At 43.0% G+C, this 19636-nt stretch overlaps 1 pseudogene; it reads left to right on the top strand.

Moving 5' to 3' along the window:
* The first annotated feature begins 7688 nt into the window (after window positions 1-7688).
* Window positions 7689-9893, top strand: LOC101614071 (annotated as a pseudogene).
* Window positions 9894-19636: the final 9743 nt, after the last annotated feature.

The following is a 19636-nucleotide window of genomic DNA, read 5'->3' as shown; positions in this document are numbered from 1 at the left end:
TGAATAAGGAGACCTCCCTACTAAGTGCTTTGAAGCTGGGGGATAGACACCAGAGGCACTGTTCTCAGCATTCTGAGATCAAGCGCCCCTGTCCCTATTCTCAAAGCATAGCGTCAGCAGAATCACCCAGTGTTCTGTAAACAGAATGTTTTTGCCTCAGCAGACTGAAAGCCACCGTAACTCCGAAGTTGTTCTCTGATCTTCCCATGTGTTCCCATACACACACGCATATGCACACGCACACACAATAATGTCTAAATTCATAAAAATAAATTATAAAATTATTTTATCTTCAATCTGCTTATAATCTGTATCCTTTCTGTTTCACAATATGATTGAGAACAAACACAATGATTTTACAAAAGTTTTATAAAATTGAAACTAGTTCTGCAGTGACTTTTGCCTTATCTAAGTTCACTAATGATCAACCTGAGATCTCATTGAGTTATGTAGCTTCAGATTTGGGCTCTCTTCACTGAAGAGTCTGATTCATTTCTGATACCTCAAATAACATATTCTATATAGATTTGAAAAGCAAAGGTAGTTATGGTGGCACACACTTATAATCCTAGCTCTGAGGAGATGGAGACAAGAGGATCCATGCAGCTTGGTGGCCAGCTTACTTGATCAGTTCCAGGCCATGTTTTATTAATAGAGAAAATAGGCTTTGTATCTCCAGATGTATGAGTTCAACTCAGAGTAACTGCAGCGATCTGGAAGGTAGGAAAGGGTCAGAGTGGGGAGAAGTACATGAAAGGGAGAAATAGTACAACCATTGATATCACTGTAATAGGGAGGGGAATGCTAGAGATGGAAAAGGTTAAATAGGAGTAAAAGTGGGGAGATCGGAGAAAGGAGTGTGGTGGCTAATCAAAACAAGAAATATGAAGAAGCATGGAAACCTACTAATAAATTAAATAATAAAATTTTAATAAAATATTATTTAATTAAATAATATATTAAAATATAGTTTTAAAATAGCAGAATGAACAGAAGTGAAACCAAGGGTTATTTATCAAATAAAATAATGTTGCCAGATAGGGAATACTTCCCTTTGATTTCCTCTTTGACTTCTTTGAACATATTTACAATCATTCTTTTGAAATCTTTCTCAGGCATTTCCTCTAACTCGTTCTCACTGGAGGTCATTTCTGATGCATTAATACTTTTGATGGATTTATATTGTCTTGCTTTTTAGTATTTCTTGTGTTATAATGCATATATTTTTGCATCTTGGATTAAGTTAATGCTTGGATTTTCTAGCTAGGTGGGTATTTTTAGCTGTATCAATTGATCTGATGTTATATATCTTCAGGGTAGGAGCTTAAGGTGTCAGGTGTGGCTCTTAAGACTCTCAGAGTATCTACAAGGGTGTTCCTAGGGGTTGGGTTTGCCTGCTATGGGAGTATTCAAGTAGGCTGAATGGAACAAAATACAAATAGATTCTAAAATGTAACTAAACAATGTACACATTCAATGAAAAACAGCACTGAGTATTTATGCAAGAGTAGGTGTTATAACAGCCAGATCCTCTATCAACAAAGAGATTAAGAAGATTTCTGGCCTGTTGAGGGTTCCAAGTCAGCTTGTGACCAAGTGAGACCCTTCCCTGATGCAATCCCAGTTACCTTTTTGGATGATTCTGATCTCCGTTATGCATTCCTCTTTGGTGCCCTGTGGGTACAAGTAGGCTGGCAGTATCGCTGGACTGCTGTTCTGTTTACTGGAACTGGACACTGGCTTTTCCTGTGGGGCAAGCCTATCCTGGAATCTGTGGCCCCACACACCGGGCACCTCCGCTGCTGGAGCTGCTGCTGCTGCTGGAGCTGGAGCTGCTGCTGCCACTGCTGGATATGCCACTGCCAGAGTCACTGCTGCTGCTGCTATCGGAGCCAGCACTGCCAATGCCAGAGCTGGAGCAGGAGCTGCCGCTGCCAGAGCAGCCACTACCGGAGCTGGAGCAGCCGCTGCCGGGGCCACGAAGGCCTGCCTGTGTGGGCTCTGGATGCCCTGGATCTCTCCTACTTCTCTTCTGTCATTTTAATTTCTTATACACCTCACTTTTTAGTAGAAGTGTGTATTTTGCTGGGTATTCTTTGGCTTTTTCTCCCCTAGGCTGCTTTGGTGGGTTTCCTAAGCTGCCATCTAGGGTATACTTCCCTAGGAGTCATAAGCCAAGTAAATCTCAGAAGTCCCCAAACAACAAGGACTACTGCTGGTGCTATTTGTTGCCCACCAGAACTGAACAGTAGACCCTATCACTGAGGATTCCATACCCTCTGGTTGCAGAGTGTAAAAGAGAAAAAAAGTCAAGCTGGAACTCAACTAGAAGCCTCCTTCCTATAGGCTAGTTCTCAAAGTGTGGAAAAGTGCTATGGAAGCTGCCTGGGAAGAAAAAGCCATCAATGGCCTCACACAGTTGTGTAGCCTGGAATTACAATACTGACCTTCCCAGTAAGGAGTGCCCAGTGGTAAAAGACTGGCATGGCTGCTATGGGGGTAACCGACAACTTTCTGATTAGATTTGAAATCTTGTCTGCAAGAGGGAATTCAAGCCTGGCACTATAAGCAGTTAGTATTTTGGGGGCTGGGGAGATGACTTAGTCATTAACAGCACTTGTCTGCAAAGCCTGCCAGGCTGGGTTCAATTCACCAGCACCCACATAAAGCCAAATAAAAAGTGGCACATACATCTGTGAACTCAATGAGCCTATGACAATGGAAGGAAGAGCCAAGGGAATCCAAAGGTCTCAGATCCATATGTGGGCTGTGGCATGTATGCCTCCCCTACACAAACAAAAAGAAGTAGAAGCTTTTTAAAAAAGTCTGGGCTAGAGGAATTTTGCAGTGGTTAAGGCACTTGCCTGCAAAGCCTAATCAACAAAGTGATATATTTATCTGGAGTTTGTTTGCAACAGCTGGCCCTGGACTGCCCATTTTCTCTCCCTCCCTTAATCTCTTTCTGTCTCTCTCTTTTTCTAATTGGTTGTGTCTCTTTTTGTTTGTGTCTCTCCTCATAAATAAATAAATGAATAAAATATTTTAAAAAGCGTTTTCTCCATTAATAAAAATATATAGCCAATATATATGTTTACTATAAAAATATTCTGGTTCTAAGTCACATGTTTAAATTAGATAAGTAGATCATACAATATTTGCATAAACAAACACAAAATACTGTCAAAACCTCAAGCCATCTCTTTACCTATTTTTGTGGCCTTAATCATCATTTGTGCTAAAACAAAACAAAAAGATTCTCCTATTCATTATGCATTAATAGTGGATGTTAAAGTTCAATGAATTTAATATCACAAATTGAAAGAATTTTACATCTGTTTAAAGGGCTAATGTTTAACAACAAAAATTACTTTTATTCTACTTTCTGGGTTTTTAATCTACTTTTTAAGCATATTATTCAGTTTGATTAAAAGTGTAGCAAAGTATGTCTCATTTTGCCTGTGTAAGAATGCTAGCAAGCATCCTAATACAATATATACATCAATAATATATCTTCCTCCTGCTTGGGGAAGGGAGAAGAGCTTTATTTCAACAGAATTTGGAAATAGTGTCAGAATTCAAGGTTTCATTACTATGGCAACAGAAAATAATAGAAAGACTAAATGTCAAGCAAATGCAATGTTGCCATAGTAACAATCAGTTGCTTTGCCAAATATGTTTACTATTCCATTTTGGTCAGTTTTTAAAATATATTCATCTATATGAACATTCAAAGGGGAAGAGAAAGTTCAAAATTATTTAAGAAAGAAACCATGAGATGAAAGCAATTTGTTTCACTCTCCATTATTTAATAAGAAATTCACAAGGTTTGTACACACAAAAAGGCTATAGAGGAAATAGAAAATCTGATTTCTGTTCCAATAAATCTTCTTTTCTTCATATTATATTTGGAGTCATGTGAACTGAAGCAAGGCTTTTGAAGCAGGTCTATATAGCTGTTTTATGACATTTCACACTATTTTTTCTGAGCTTCCACATACAGGAAATTCTGCAATATTAAAATGAGGAACACTTTTTAAAAAAATTAAAGCAATAATAGTATTTGAGGGTTCTTGCTTGTTAGGCAACTGTGGGGGCCCCAGACAAGGTCAATAAAGTAGTCAATATTTTATTCTATTCTTACTGACGTTTCCCATGGCCTTACAGCAGATTCCTTTTCTTGCTAACAAAAAGCACTCAATATGGTAACTCACTGAGACTTTCCCTGCCACACAACTTATGAGTGATTTTGGTTTTGTACCTATCTCATTTCCTCCCATAATTTTTTCTAGTATACTCCACAAAGAGAGGACAGGGACCATGTTCCTTTTTTTTTTTTTAATTTTTATTTATTTATTTGAGAGCGACAGACACAGAGAGAAAGACAAATAGAGGGAGAGAGAGAGAATGGGTGCGCCAGGGCCTCCAGCCACTGCAAACGAACTCCAGACGCGTGCGCGCCCTTGTGCATCTGGCTAACGTGGGACCTGGGGAACCAAGCCTCGAACCGGGGTCCTTAGGCTTCACAGGCAAGCGCTTAACCACTAAGCCATCTCTCCAGCCCCCATGTTCCTTTTTATGAGTGAAAATACAGTTCCTAGCCACATGGGAAGACATATTAGATATTAATTGAATGAAGGAGTTTCCACCAAACAATATCCATTTAAGTTTTCTGAGGCTGCATGAGATGACCAAAAATCAAATTCAAGATAACTTGCTCTGTCAAAGCACTTGATTATCTACCTGAGGTGAAAGGTAAGCCCCTGTTGCTGAAGACATCACATACTACCAATGAAGAACATTAAGAGATCCAGCTGAATCTGGAAGGAAACCAGTTCTAAGATGGTTAGTCTATACAGTGCTGAAAAGCACTACATGAGTGTTCTGTCCAGGTCTCAGCACCCCCAGTGACCAACAAGGAGAAACAGACACGTATGCAAGGGCAAGGAGCTTTTATTTTGGGCTTAAGCTCGGACTCTTGACTGCACCAATGCAGTGGGTCCATACAAGAGCCTAGAGTAGCAGGATGGTAGGGTTTATATAGAAATTCGAACAAGGAGGTAGGGGATAGATACATGATTGGTTGATTTAAACAGTAAATGCACTTGTACTCTACTGATTGGCTTGAGATTTTGGTAGACAAAATTGGGGACAGGATGGAGGTAGGAGCTAGGGGAACCCCAGGCAGATGAGGTAGTGTTCATTGTGATTGGCTGGGGCAGAAAGAGCAGTGAGGACAGGCCTCAGGCATGTCCTGGGCATGTCTAGGCTAGGGGTGACTCCGGCCTTTGGGTGGGCATCTTCCCTAACCATATGTCAGGGTGGTTGCCTTCTGCCTAAATGGAAAACCTGAAAGTTAGGCCCAGCCAGGGCAGCACCTTACTGAATCCTTTCATGGCATTAATTTAGTTTCTGAGTCTTTCATTCGCTCCTTCTATTTGTAACTTCAGGAGACCCAACCTTGGGTCTTTACTGGAGAAGAGGATGTGGTGGATGGTACTGAGTTCTCAGCACCATGAGTTGCACTGCATTAATTCGTTCCTTGACAAAAGAGACCAGCCTATTGATTATATAGGGCCGAATGATTAATAATAATAATAATACTAGTAATCGAATCAGGAGTCCAGCTGGGGTTAGCCATGGGGACCAATCGAACAAAGATTCATACCAATTTTGACTCTGTTGTCTAGCTTTAGCCCTTTCTTCTAGCTTCTTGTGTAAGACCCCCAAAACGAAGACCCCACGCTCTGCCCGGATATGGCGACACCCCAAATCACTCACGAGAAGCAGTCTTGATGCAAACTGCAAGAGGATTTTATTCCAAGCGCGCTGGGGCCCACAGTCATACACCGCACAGGGGTAGAGGACTGCAGAGCCCCGAATGCAGGAATGGGACAGTTTTTATAGGGTTTCTAACAAAGCCTGTGCATTAGACCAATCAGTCTCCTATGACCTTGGTGGTCAGCATTTGCGCAGGTCCTTGGGTGGGGATAGCAGAGTGTGGTATTAGTCTCCTATGACCTTGGTGGTCTGAGGCAGGCTGCTACGGCTTATGGTGCGGGCTACTAAGGCTTACGGTGTGGGCTATTAAGGCTTATGGTGCAGGCTATTTACAGAAACCAAATAAGTGGTTCACTTTATTATTCATTTCCCATCCTTGAGGGCTATCTCATGCCCTTTTTACCTAGTTTTATATTAGGAGCGGGCTCTGATATAATGAGAAGAGGGATTTTTTACTTGCTTTCAACAGAAAGTAAAGCCTGGAGTTTGAGGTATGCAGGGGCCCGCTTAAGCTCCCTTTGGAGCGTGATAGTACTTCTGGGCTTCTGAATTCTTGGGCCTTTCACTTGCAGACTATGGGTAAGGTTTCTCTAACAACTCCTAAATTGTTGGTATAAAAACAACATTGTTCTCCCAGTGCTTGGCATAGTCCTCCTTGTTGCAGGAAGAGTAAATCTAGTCTCCTTCTATTTTGGAGTACCACTTCAGCTAATGAGTCTACTGACTGTTCTAAGTGACGAATGGACTTTTCTAAGTGAGAAAGATCTGAATCTATGAGGTTACTTAGAGCCTGAAAATTCTGATTTGCTCTAATTAATGCCATAGTTTCCAGTGCCAATTGCTGCAGCTATGCCAGATCCAATTAACATTGAAAGAAGGATTGCTGAAGCTCCAAAATCTCGTTTTTGTCTATAAGGTTCCAGAGCTGTTTCCATATACATGCTGAAAGGAAGGCAATAAACCTGAGGGCATAGAGTAACTAGAATGCACATATTGGAGTCCTGCAGGACTTGTGGGTGTATACAGGGGGTCAAGCCTGTAGTGCAAGCAAATCAGACTCCATTGGAAGGCACTAGATAGGAATTACTATCATCTGTAACTATAGTGCAGTCACAGAGGTGTTTGAGGCCAGGGAAATTAGACTTCCCCTTTTCCCTACTACACAAAGTCCTTTCCCTGTTACAGCCTGAAGGGTAAGGACTGGGGATCTTCCCCAAGAACATCTCAATGGGCTTTCTGGGGGGGGGGATGACAAGTTTTGTACAGTAGCCCAGCCGATATAGTAGGGAGGCCTGGGATCTAAACAAAGCCAACAGTTTTCTCTGGTGCGGTTGGTAGTAGATCTAAGGAAGTTAAAAGTGAGATTGAGTAATCTGAATAAATTGGACGTATCAGGGACCCCAAAAGGATGCATAATTGCTGAGACTGTAACCCAATTCATGGGGTGGGCAGTGTTCAAGACTGGGGTTGGGGTGGGGCGGCAGGGTGCGGACTGGGAAAGGCCACATCTCCCCGCCGAGGAAAAGCCTCCTCCGCAGGCCGGCGGGTTGTGGGTTGGTGCTCCTGAGATCCAGATCCTCTGCCGGCGACCTCGTGAAGTCAGCTGACTACTGCCATCGTCCCTGGCCCCAGAGGGCGAGTGGAGGCCAGAGGCGCGGAGTAAAGCGACCCCAAGAAGGAGTTGCCCTGGGGAAGAGGAGACGAATGGGAAATGCATTGAAAACCACTGGCTTAGCAGAGCACAGGATTGATTGAGGGCATACATTTCCTATGAGATACAAATAAGTGTGGAGTCTTTCATGGTAGGGAAGGCATGGCAAGCTGGAGCAGAAACAGTAGGGCCTAGCTGCATAACCTCGAAGGCCTACCTTCAGTGATCATCTCTTCCAGACTTGGTGACCTTTGAGGATATGGTTGTGGACTTCACTCAGGAAGAGTGGACTTTACTGGACTCAACTCAGAGAAACCTCTATAGAGATGTGATGTTGGAGAACTACCAGAACCTGGCAACATTAGGATGTAAAATACACCTTAAAGCAAAAGGAACAGCACTTAAGAAGGATACTTTTAATGGTCAGATATATCAAATTTACCACAGTTGTCAGGAAGCCACAACAGAGAGGAACTTTGTATCTCTAAGAAAGTTGGAAACATCTTCAGTGAATACCCATGCTTTCAGACACACATGAGTACTCTAAATACAAAAAAAAACATTTGAGAATAATTTGTATAGAAAAGACTTACTTCCTTTGCTCAGGAAAACCTCTACTGAAGAGGAACTTTCTTTGTTGATTTAACATGAAGAAGTCTTGGCTCTGAGTTCAACAGATGTTTACCAGAGAACATGCATTCAAGACCAATCCTTTGAACAAAATGTTGGTGGAAAACCCTTTGTTAATCAGTCACATCTTCAGGCACAGAACAAAGCTGACAATAGAGAAAATCCCTATGAAAGGGACCAATGTGAAAAAGCTTTAATTCAACCTACAAGTGGTTCTATGTATGTTCAAACATATCCTACAAAAGAAACCTATGGATTTAGAGATTTAATCAGAAATCCTTTCTACCTGAATAATGATATGGGAACTCACATGTTGGAGAAACCCCATGAATGTAAGGAATGTGGAAAAGCCTTCACTACAAACTCAGGCCTTACTACACATATACGAAGCCACAGTAGACAGAAGGCCTATGAGTGTAAAGAGTGTGGAAAAGTATTTGGTAAATCTTCAGGCCTTATTGAGCATATGAGAAGTCATACAGGAGAGAAGCCCTTTGAATGTAACCAATGTGGGAAGGCCTTTGCTTCTTCGTCATATCTAATTGCACATTTGAGAACACATACTGGAGAGAAGCCTTTTGAGTGTATAGTATGTGAGAAAGCATTTACTTGTTCCTCCTACCTTCGCATTCACATGCGAACACACACAGGAGAGAAACCATATGAATGTAAGGAATGTGGGAAAACCTTTGCTGTGCGCTCATGCCTTAATATACATTCACGAACACACACTGGGGAGAAGCCCTATGACTGTAAGGAATGTGGGAAAGCCTTTACATGTTTTCGCCAACTGACTGAACATATGAAAACTCACACTGGTGAGAAACCTTTTGAATGTCAGGTATGTGCAAAATTCTTTAGAAATTCCTCCTGTCTTAAGAAACACTTTCGAATTCACACAGGAATAAAACCATATCAGTGTAAAGACTGTGGAAAAGCCTTTAGTGGTCGCAGTGGCTTTACTACACATGTACTGACTCACACTGAGGAGAAGCCATATGAGTGTAAGGAATGTGGGAAAGCTTTCAGAACATCCTCAAGTCTTATTGAACACATAAGAACTCACACTGGAGAGAAACCACTTGAATGTCATCAATGTGGGAAGGCCTTTGCATCTTCTTCATATCTTACTACACATTTGAGAACTCACACTGGAGAGAAACCATTTAAGTGTTCAGTATGTGGGAAAGCATTTACACGTTCCTCCTATCTTCGTGGACACATACAAAGTCACACTGGAGAGAAACCTTGAGTGTGTAAGAATTGTGGAAATGCCTTCACTGAGTGTTCATGCCTTACACTCATATGGCTTACTGAACACATGAGGAAGAACACACTTGGGAGAAGCCCTATCGATGTCAGTAATAAAGGAACACATTCATTAACTTTCCTGAACTCATTGAAAATTTGAAAACTCATACTGGTAAGCTTTTTGAATGTCATATATGTACAAGTCTTAGAAGTTCCTTATATTTTGAGAAGCACTTCTGAATTCATATGGTGATAAGACCATGTCAGTGTAAGGACTGTGAGAAAGCCTTCAGTAGATGTACTGACTTTATGACACATGTGCTGACTCACCCTGGGGAGAAACTTTATATGTGCAGAAAACGTGGGAAAGCCTTCACTGCTTCCTCCCACCTTCAACATTTAGAAATCACATAGGAGAGAAATCTTTTGAATATGACCAGTTTGGGAAGGCATTTGTTTCCTCCTCATCTCTTCAGAACTCACACTGCCCTTTGAGTATACATTGTATGGCAAAGCATTCAAGTGTTCCTCCAACCTTTGTAGTTACATGAAGACACACACTGGAGAGAAAAACTTGCGTTAGCATCATGGAAAAGCCTTTATTGAGCACTTAGGCCTTACTAAACACATAAGAACACTGGTTTCTGAGGAGATGACCCAGCAGTCAGAGGCCCTTGCTTGCTGAGCTTTCTGGCCTGGTTTCAGTTCCATAGTACTCATTTAAGGCCAGATGCACTAAGTGGCACATCCATCTGGAGTTCATTTGTAGTGGCAAGAGACATTGGAGTGTGTACTCTTCCCCCATCTCTTTAATAAAAGGGAATATTTTTTTTAAAAGAAGGATATAATACCAGAGAGAAGCCCTATGGATATAGGGAATGTGGGAAAGCTTTCACTGTTCCTTCATATTTATGTAACCATATCAGAATTCACAGTGGATATAAACTAAATGGAAAAACTTCACATGTTCTTTTAATCTTGCCAAACAAAATCACTGGAGGGAAATAATTTGAATGTAAGGAATGAGGAAAACTTCTTAAGTGCTCACTTCTTGGTAATGACATTCGTATTTAGTGAAGAAACCTTATCATGGTAAGCACTGTGGAAATGTATTCAGCTGATCCTTTCACTTTAAAGACTTGTTGGAGCTCATACTCAAACATGTCTTATGAGTGTAAAGAACTTGGAAAGATCATTAATTTCCACTTACAATGTGGCTGAGGCCATACAGTGTAAGAAAAATGGAAAGTCTTCTGTTTCCTTGGCTTTTACTAAATATATGTACAATTCCAGCACACTGGAAACTACTGATGTATTATATGTATGAAACTTATAGTTCTGTTAAAATAATTTGATATTCACTGATGATCTCAAAGTAGAAAAAAAAACTTCATACAATGTAATGCTACTTTTAAATATTCTTCTACTTTTGCTAAATGTGGTTATCCACACTGAAGTGCATATGCATACAATCAATATGGCAAATGCTTCCATTGTCCTGAAATTTTGTGTACTGACAGTTATGTATTTCTAGGTGGCTCTACATATTTACTTTCAATGTTTTGAATATTTCATATATTTCAATATATGCATGCATTAAAAAAAAGACTGGGGTTGGTCCTACAGACTTCAGAATAGGCAATAGGCAAGGCAGGAGCTAGGAGCTGCCAGTCATATAGTTATAGGGGGAGGTGCTGTCAGAATAACCTGTCTCTGAATCTGAAAGAGAAGCCCCCTATCCGGGATAAATTTTTGTTCATATATCCTCAGGCCTCAAATTTTTCTGTCCTCCCATCCTCTGCTTGTTCTTTCCTTTTCCATTTTAGAGATGGAGATGGAGTTTCTCCTTTTTAGTGACATCTGCTTGTTTGTCCTACTAATCAATATAAGGTCTCGATCTTTATCTTTTAACCCAGGGAGCATTGGTTTCACAGCCCCATTTATAACAAAAGAAACTTTCTGACCCACTGCAAGTCCCATAATTATTTGTCCCTGGGCAAACATAAAACTTCAGGTTAGCAAGTTTTTTTTCCTGGCAATCTCTACCACAATTAACATCACTCTCACTAACCCAGTGTGATGGGCAATTCCCCTTCTTGTGCCATCTCTCAACTGGATCTGGGCTCACCCATATTGAGCCAGCTAGGGCACAAAGATCTAGGTGAAAGACTGGGAAGGTGGTAATCGTTGGGCCAGTTAGTACTTGTGTCTGTACTTCTCTCCCTAAGTCCTGCGGGGAGGTCTTAGGGCCTTGGAGTATCCATTGGGTGATGACAGCCTGGTGTGGGTTGGAAGTACATACAGTTAGGAGCATGGTTAGGATCAGGAATGTTTGAGTTTGAGCTTGAGTGGGGTGCTGCATTCCTGGTCAATTTTCCATTGTGGCTGGTAGTCCTCAGGTGCAGTTATTGCATCTGCTGGTTGGACGTGGGTGTGATGAATCCAAGTAGCAATTCTGTCCACCTTCACAGCAGTAGGTGTGGTCAGAATGATGATGTAGGGTGCTTTCTAGCAGGGCTCTAATGTCTCATGGTGATGATAGCAAACAAACACCCAGTCTCCTAGATTATAACCATGAGTTGGTGGGAAGGGAGTCCAGTCTCATATATGGCCTTCAATCTTGGCCACACCTCCTTATGGGTTCTAGCAAGAGACTGAAGAGATTCATGCAATTGTTGATTATTAAATTCAGCAATTAACTCCGCCTTCAAATTAGGCAGAATTGGGGGTGGCCCCCCAAGCAATATTTCACAGGGTGTTAAGCCTATCATGTAGGCTGTATTTCGCACCTGGTAGAGGGCAAAGGGAAGGAGAGATACCCAGTCCCCGCTGGTCTCCATGGTTAATTTAGTAAGGGTCTCCTTTAGAGTCCTGTTCATTCTTTCTACCTGTCCTGAGCTTTGGTGTCTATAAGCACAATGTAATTTCCAATTCGCCCCCCAAATTATAACAACTTCTTGTGTTACCTGAGAGATAAAGGCTGGCCCATTGTCTGAACTCAAAAGAGCAGGCATTCCATACCCAGGAAGGATGTCCTCTAGGATTTTCTTACTTACCACTTGAGCTGTTGCTTGGTGGGAAAAGCCTCGGTCCATCATGAAAAAATATCTACAAAAACTAAAAGATATCTGTAACCATACTTACCAGGTTTTACCTCAGTAAAGTCCAATTCCCAGTGTGCTCTGGGCTTGAAGCCTCGCTGGTGTGTCCCATTTCCTTTAGGATGATTATCTGCATTAGTCATCTTACAACTTAGGCATTTGTTAGCAATTTCTTCAATGTGAGTTCTTAAATTGAGTATTTTAAGGTGACTGCGTCTTATCAGCTCTTCCGCTTTGTGCCCAGATGTGTAGACCGGTGCACATGTTGGAGAAGCTGCTGAGCCAGGTGTGTGGGAAGGATCAATTTATCATCCTCACTTTTGATCCAACCTCCAGCGCCCTCTTGTGTTAAAGGGAACGTGCTAATCTGTTTGGCGTACTCCTTTGAATACCCTGGAGTGTCAGGTAAAGTTGGAGGTCCTGGGTCTGGGAGTAGAGTCAACACCAGTTCAGTATCTCAGGCAGCCCTCTTAGTGACTTCATCTGCCCTCATATTTCCCCTGGCCACCGGAGTATCATTTCTTTGGTGGCCAGGACAATGCATAATGGCCAGTTTAATGGGCAACCATAAAGTAGCCAACAAGTCCAAAATTTGCTCTTTTTTTCGATTGTCTTTCCTTCTGCTGTAAGGAGGCCTTTCTCTTGATAGATAGCCCCATGTACATGGGCAGTCGCAAAGGCAGAACAGCTGTCTGTATACACATTAAACTTCTTGCCTTTGCCTAGTTGCAAAGCCTTTGTCAGAGCAATAAGTTCCACCCGCTGTGCAGAAGTCCCTCTAGGTAATGCTGCCACACAGACAGTCTCTGTCTTAGTCACCATAGCAGTTCCCACATACCTTTGTCCATTTTTCATGAAGCTGTTGCCATCGGTATACCAAATAACTTCAGTGTCTGTCAGGGGCTGGTCAGTCAAGTCTTCTCTGATGCTGTAAACCTGACTCAGGATCTCTGCACAATCATGGGTGGGGGGGGCGTCCCTCCAGGTCCATGTCCGGCAGAAGGGTGGTGGGGCTTAAAGCGGTGCTGGGAAAGAATTGTATCTGCAGCAGGTTCAAAAGTAGGCTTTGATAATGGGTTATGCAAGCATTACTCATCCACCAGTCGGGAGGTTGTTTGAGAACTCCCTCTATGGCGTGGGGAGTGACCCCAATGGCAATTCGTGCCCTAATGTTAATTTGTTGGCATCTTTTACCAAAAGGGCTGTAGCTGCTATTATTTGTAGGCATGGTGGCCATCCTGCCCCTACAGGATCTAGTTTCTTTGACAAGTAAGTAACCAGCCGATTCCAAGGTCCCAATGTCTGAGTTAACACTCCTTTAGCTATTCCTTTTTTTTTTTTTTTTTCATCAACATAGAGGCAGAAGGCTTTGTTAATGTCAGGTGAGGCTAGTGCAGGTGCAGTCAGCAGGGCCTGTTTTATTTCATTAAATGCCTGATCCTGGGCTGAAGTCCACTGGAAGGGACTTCCTTCTTTGGTCAATTCATATAAGGGCTGGCTTTCTCAGAAAACCCAGGGATCCATTACTGGCAAAATCCAGCGGATCCCAGGAACTCATGCACCACTCTGTGGGTGGTGGGAGTTGGTATACTTAACACAGTCTCTTTTCTGGCCTGGGATAGCCATCTCTGTCCATCCTTAAGAATGTATCCCAGATATGTTACTTCTCTTAAACAAGTTTGGGCCTTTTTGGCAGAAGCATGATACCCCAAGTCTCCTAAAGTGTTAGTAAATCTTCCATGCCTGCTTGGCAAGCCTGAGCTGTATCTGCAGCTATCAGAATGTCATCAACATATTGCAATAAAGTCAAATGTGGGTGCAGTTGTTGGTACTGATCCATATCCTCATGCTATGCCTCGTCAAACAGGGTAGGTGAGTTTTTGAATCCTTGGGGTAGCCGTGTCCAAGTCACTTGTCCATTAAACCCTTGTTCTGGGTCATGCCATTCAAAGGCAAATAGTGGCTGGCTCTGTGCTGCCAGCATCAGGCTAAAGAAGGCATCTTTTAAATCCAAAACAGTATACCACACTCTGGAGGGAGGCAAGGAGCTTGAGAGGGTATAGGAGTTTGGCACTGTTGGGTGGATATCCATCACCCATTTGTTAACTTCCCTTATGTCCTGAACTGGCCAATAATCCCCAATGTGGCTTCTTTACTGACAGGAGTGGAGTGTTCCATGCAGAGTGGCAGGGAACAAGCACCCCAAGGTCTTGGAGTCACCTAATATGGGGGGTTATTCCCATATGGGCTTCTCGCGACATGGGGTATTGTCTCACCCTGATGGGAGTTGCTCTGGGCTTTAATTCCACCCTAGTGGGTGGCTGATGAGAGGCCAATCTCATCCCTCCTGTTTCTGACCAAGCTTCAGGGAACTTTTGTAACCATTAATTAATGTCCATTATGGAACTTGGTTGTTGGTGGAGTCTATATTCATCTTCTAATTGCATCGTCAATATTTGTACTGGGTGCCCATTTCTATCAGTGAGATGAGGTCCATCCAGGTCAAAAGAAATTTGAGCTTCTATTTTGGTTAGTAAGTCTCTCCCCAATAAGGGGTAGGGGCATTGAGGTATGACCATGAAAGAGTGGGATACCCGGCCCATGCCAAGGCCCACTGTTCTTCGGGTAGTCCATGAATATTGGTTCATACCAGTGGCCCCCTGCACCCAGGATTTTTTAATCTTACAGTTTCCATTGAGGTGTTATTAGCACCAAATGCTGTGCCCCAGTGTCCACTAGAAAAGTGATAGGTGTCCCCTCCATTCTTAAGGTTACTCTAGGTTCGGGGAGGGGGTCTGAACCCTGTCTCCTTCAGTCATCAATCCCTTCTATCTCCAGGACACACACTCATTCTGTGCCACTGGGTTTCTGAGGAGGTTTCTTGGGGCATTCTTTCATCCAGTGCCCTATCTCCTTACACTAGGCACACTGGTCACATTGAAGTTTGAGCCTCTCCTGTGAAGGTCCCTTCTTATCTTGCTCTCTTACAAGTTTCTTATATTGTTAGCAGGTGTCAGGTGACTTTGCAGTGGCTGCCAGGAGAATCTTAGCCAAATCATGGGTACTCCTTTCATTTACTCAGGCAATGGCTCAGGCTTGGCATTCCTCAGGACTCTCTCTGTTATTATACACCCGTTCTGCCAGTGCCACTAATTCCCATAAATTCTTATCTGCTAGTCTGTCTAATTTCTGAATTTTGCTCCTTATGTCTGGGGCTGCCTGGTTAGCAAAACTGAGAATAACTGCTGTCTTATTTTCTGGAAGCTCTGGATCCATAGGAGTGCAGGTGCGATATGCCTCCATGAATCTTTCCAGAAACGCAGAAGGAGCCTCATCTTTACCCTGCTGCACATCACCAACCTTAGCCAAATTAGTGGGGTGTGAGACCCCCTGTTAGAGTCCGGTGGTACACCTGGAGTCTCTCCATACCTGCTGCTGTGTTGAAATCCCAGTCTGGTCTAGTCAAGGGAAAGAAGGTGTAAATGATAGCTTGATTACTGGTGGGATTCCTGTCTGCACCCGGAACCAATTTCCAGGCTTCAGTCTGGATTTTCTCTCTCTACTCTGTGGTGAAGAGAATCTGTAACAATTGTTGACAATCATCCCAAGTTGGTAGGTGGGTAAAGATAATGGAATCCAGAAGATCAATAAGCCCCTGTGGTTTCTCAGAGAATTTAGGAGTCTGCATTTTCCAGTTATATAGATCACTGGTGGTGAACGGCCAGTAGTGATGCAGCTGGTTACCATCCTGGTCTGGGGGTCCCATAACCTGGAGGGGAGGCATTGTGACCTCCGGCTCTGGGGATAGACTCCAGGGGGCCCTACTACAGGTGTGGGGATGACTAAGTACAGGTGGGGGTTGGGCTGGTGGTGGTGGGTCCTGAGATTATGTATCTGTAGGCAGAAGCAGGTTTATAGGTGGAGGAGGTAAGGAGGAGGAAAGATTAACTGTTCTTCCTGGGAATTTGGAACACAGGATATAAGGGAGCAGAGGGATTGGGGGGGGTCATCTGATTGGTTACTTTTCTTCTTCATCATCAGAACAGTAGTGGTCTCCTGTGGAGGGGGAAGAAAAAGTTTAACCCAAGAGGTGGGGGAGGGGGGTCTTCCAGCAGGTCGTGCCAAACCAGGATATGGTCTGGATGGGGGAGAGGTCCTTGGAAGATGTTTTCCTGGACTCAATGTATGATCAGTAGGTAGAAGGTGCCCTCTAGTGGCCAACCCATGTTATAGGTGGGCCATTCCTTCTTGCAGAGAACAATGAGTTTATTTTTCTTTATGTCTACACTAAGGCTATGAGCTCTAACTTTAATGTACTGAAAATGTTCCGTCACTAAAGAAAGTGGGGTACTCTGCATCTGTCCAGTCAGTCCAATCACACAAACAGTAATTCCAACAAAGAACAGAAAAAATAGACAGCAAAAGAGTTCAGCTGGCCAGTGACTCCAAAACCGAAATGGAGACAGTGGGCTCTCCCTGATCTGCTGTAGTGATCCTCATTGTCTCTGCAAATGTACCAAAGGGATACAGTCCCCTACAGGTGGGTCTGGTGCTCCCAGGAATCACCGTGCAAATGAAGTGGCCTCCAGGGGTGCGTCCACCCAACCACAACTTTTCTGATAAACGGAAAGATAGAGAACAGATAACCAGAGGAGAAAAAACACAAAGACACACTTACTAGCTGGTGACCTCGGCTCCACATGTTGGGGGTCCTCAGAATCTCTTGGGGGGGGGGGCAAATCCCGGACAAGCCCCCAATTGTTCTGCCCAGGTCTCAATACCCCCAGTGACCAACAAGGAGAAACAGATGCGTATGCAAGGGCAAGGAGCTTTTATTTCGGGCTTAAGCTCGGACTCTTGACTGCACCAAGGCAGTGGGTCCATACAAGAGCCTCTAGTAGCAGGAGGGTAGGGTTTATATAGAAATTCGAACAAGGAGGTAGGGGATAGATACATGATTGGTTGATTTAAACAGTAAATGCACTTGTACTCTTCTGATTGGCTTGGGATTTTGGCGGACAAAATTGGGGGCAGGGTGGAGGTAGGAGCTAGGGGAACCCCAGGCAGATGAGGTAGTGTTCATTGTGATTGGCTGGGGCAGAAAGAGCAGTGAGGACAGGCCTCAGGCATGTCCTGGGCATGTCTAGGCTAGGGGTGACTCCGGCCTTTGGGTGGGCATCTTCCCTAACCATATGTCAGGGTGGTTGCCTTCTGCCTAAATGGAAAACCTGAAAGTTAGGCCCAGCCAGGGCAGCACCTTACTGAATCCTTTCATGGCATTAATTTAGTTTCTGGGTCTTTCAATGAGCTGCTATGGAAAAACAGCCAACAACATTTTGAGCAAACAGAAGGCCCTTCTATAAGAAAAGTGTAAGAGATAAGTGAAAGAGAACATCAGACTTGATCTTTGTAGACAGACTGTTTATTTAGAGAAAAAGTGAGGGGCAGCAGGTTTGCCAGGGGATGGAGGCTTAAGCACTGAGCCATGCTGGGGTGCAAGTTTATAAGAAGGATCCTCATAAAAATAGACTGTACCAGGTGGAGTTGATAAGAAAACTGTAGCTGTTTGTGTCCTTGTTCAGAATAGGGTCCTTCAGCCATGAATGTCTAAGGGAGAATACTTAGATGGTCTCTGGTCCTTCAAGGACATACAGGCTAAGGGGAGTACATCAATAACGAAAGGTGCCAAACTTAATGAGTCTGAATGCCTTTGTTGCTTCTTTATTGCCCCCAAGCTTTAGGGATAGTTATTAAGCCTTTAGTTTCCTTTTCTTTTCAGGGAAGGCTATTAACACTTCAGTCCAGGCACTGGAAGGATAAAAGAAATTGGAGAGAACTGGGGGTGAGTGGGACTTTTGGGGAGGACTGCATGGGCTGGAACAGGGATAGTGAACTCTTATATTGCTTCCTGCTGGGGGGAGGGCAGTAGATCTCTTGGGGTGTCCCACACAGTCCTGTGGAAGTTGAACGTTCAGGGGCTGATATTCAGTGGCTATGAAAAATTTAGTGACTCACTGTGAAATGAAGGCATGTATTCTGTCAAGGAGGAATTTAGTGAGTCATTCAAATATGCAAGGACCAATAATCAGGGGAATGAAGTACATGTCAGAGACAGGATAGGTTGAACTTGGAGGAGTAGAGCTGTGAGATTTTTTTAACTTATAGTCATAGATATCTTAGTTGGTCACAGAGAGATGTCACATAACATGTAAAGAAATAACATTATTGGCCATTCAAAAGGCTAATACAGCCCAAAATATTATTGGCTCTACATTGGAAACATTTGCCTCTCCACAATCATTGCAGTCCATCATTGAAGTCTTAGTCACACAGGTGTGGCTTTTGATAGTTTTAGCTTTTACTTTTCTATTTGTCAAACTTCATTTTGCAGTTTGTATACATATTAGGCTATTATCCCACATCAATTTTATGAACAGATAAGGAGCCAGCTCTTCAGGAGAGTGATAGTTATCAGAGCCATTAGGAAAGAAACACCTAGATTATGTCAAATCTATTAGCCTTTATGATTTGGTTATTATCCATATATGAGATTTCTTGCATGTGACATGACATTTACAGGTGACATGAACATTATATTTAAGGTTGAATGATAATAATATAGGTGATAAGTAAGGAAGAAGGAATTGTTAACTTGGATGGTGTATTAGTCAGGGTTCTCGTAGAGGAACTGAACCAATAAAATGAACTATATTGAAAGGGAATTTATTGTATTAATTTACAGCAGTCCAACAATAGCAGACTACAGGCCTGAGAGTCAAGGAATTTGGTAGCTGCTAAGTCCACAAGGTGAATGCCTTGGCAGTCCCAATCTGTCACTGAAGGCCTGGAAGCATTCTGGAGAGACACTGCTCTTCAGTCCAGGTTGGTCTTCAGTCCATACTGGAAAGCAGGAAACAGCACCGCACCAGCAGCCAGGTGGGAGGGGAGGAAAATACCTTTTCCCTAGAGCTTCTTCAGATAAAGCCTCCTCTCTACGAGAGTCCACTCTGGGGAAAGGGCTTGCCCTTGGAGAAGAATTCCTCCTTTAGTTAATCCTTCCTGGAAGCAACTTCAGAGACCCACTTAGGAGGAATGTCTGTAGATTCCTAAACAGATCAAGTTGACACAAACTTAACCATCACAAGTCCACCCCTTGTCAACTTGACACCAAACCATATCTCCTTACATCATACTTAATTTCCAAGTGAACACAATAGCGGGGTCA

Source organism: Jaculus jaculus, chromosome 3 (genome assembly GCF_020740685.1).
Source record: "Jaculus jaculus isolate mJacJac1 chromosome 3, mJacJac1.mat.Y.cur, whole genome shotgun sequence".
Lineage (NCBI taxonomy): Eukaryota > Metazoa > Chordata > Mammalia > Rodentia > Dipodidae > Jaculus > Jaculus jaculus.
The sequence above is the reverse complement of the archived record's forward strand: the minus strand, read 5'-3'. Positions and strand labels throughout refer to the sequence as shown.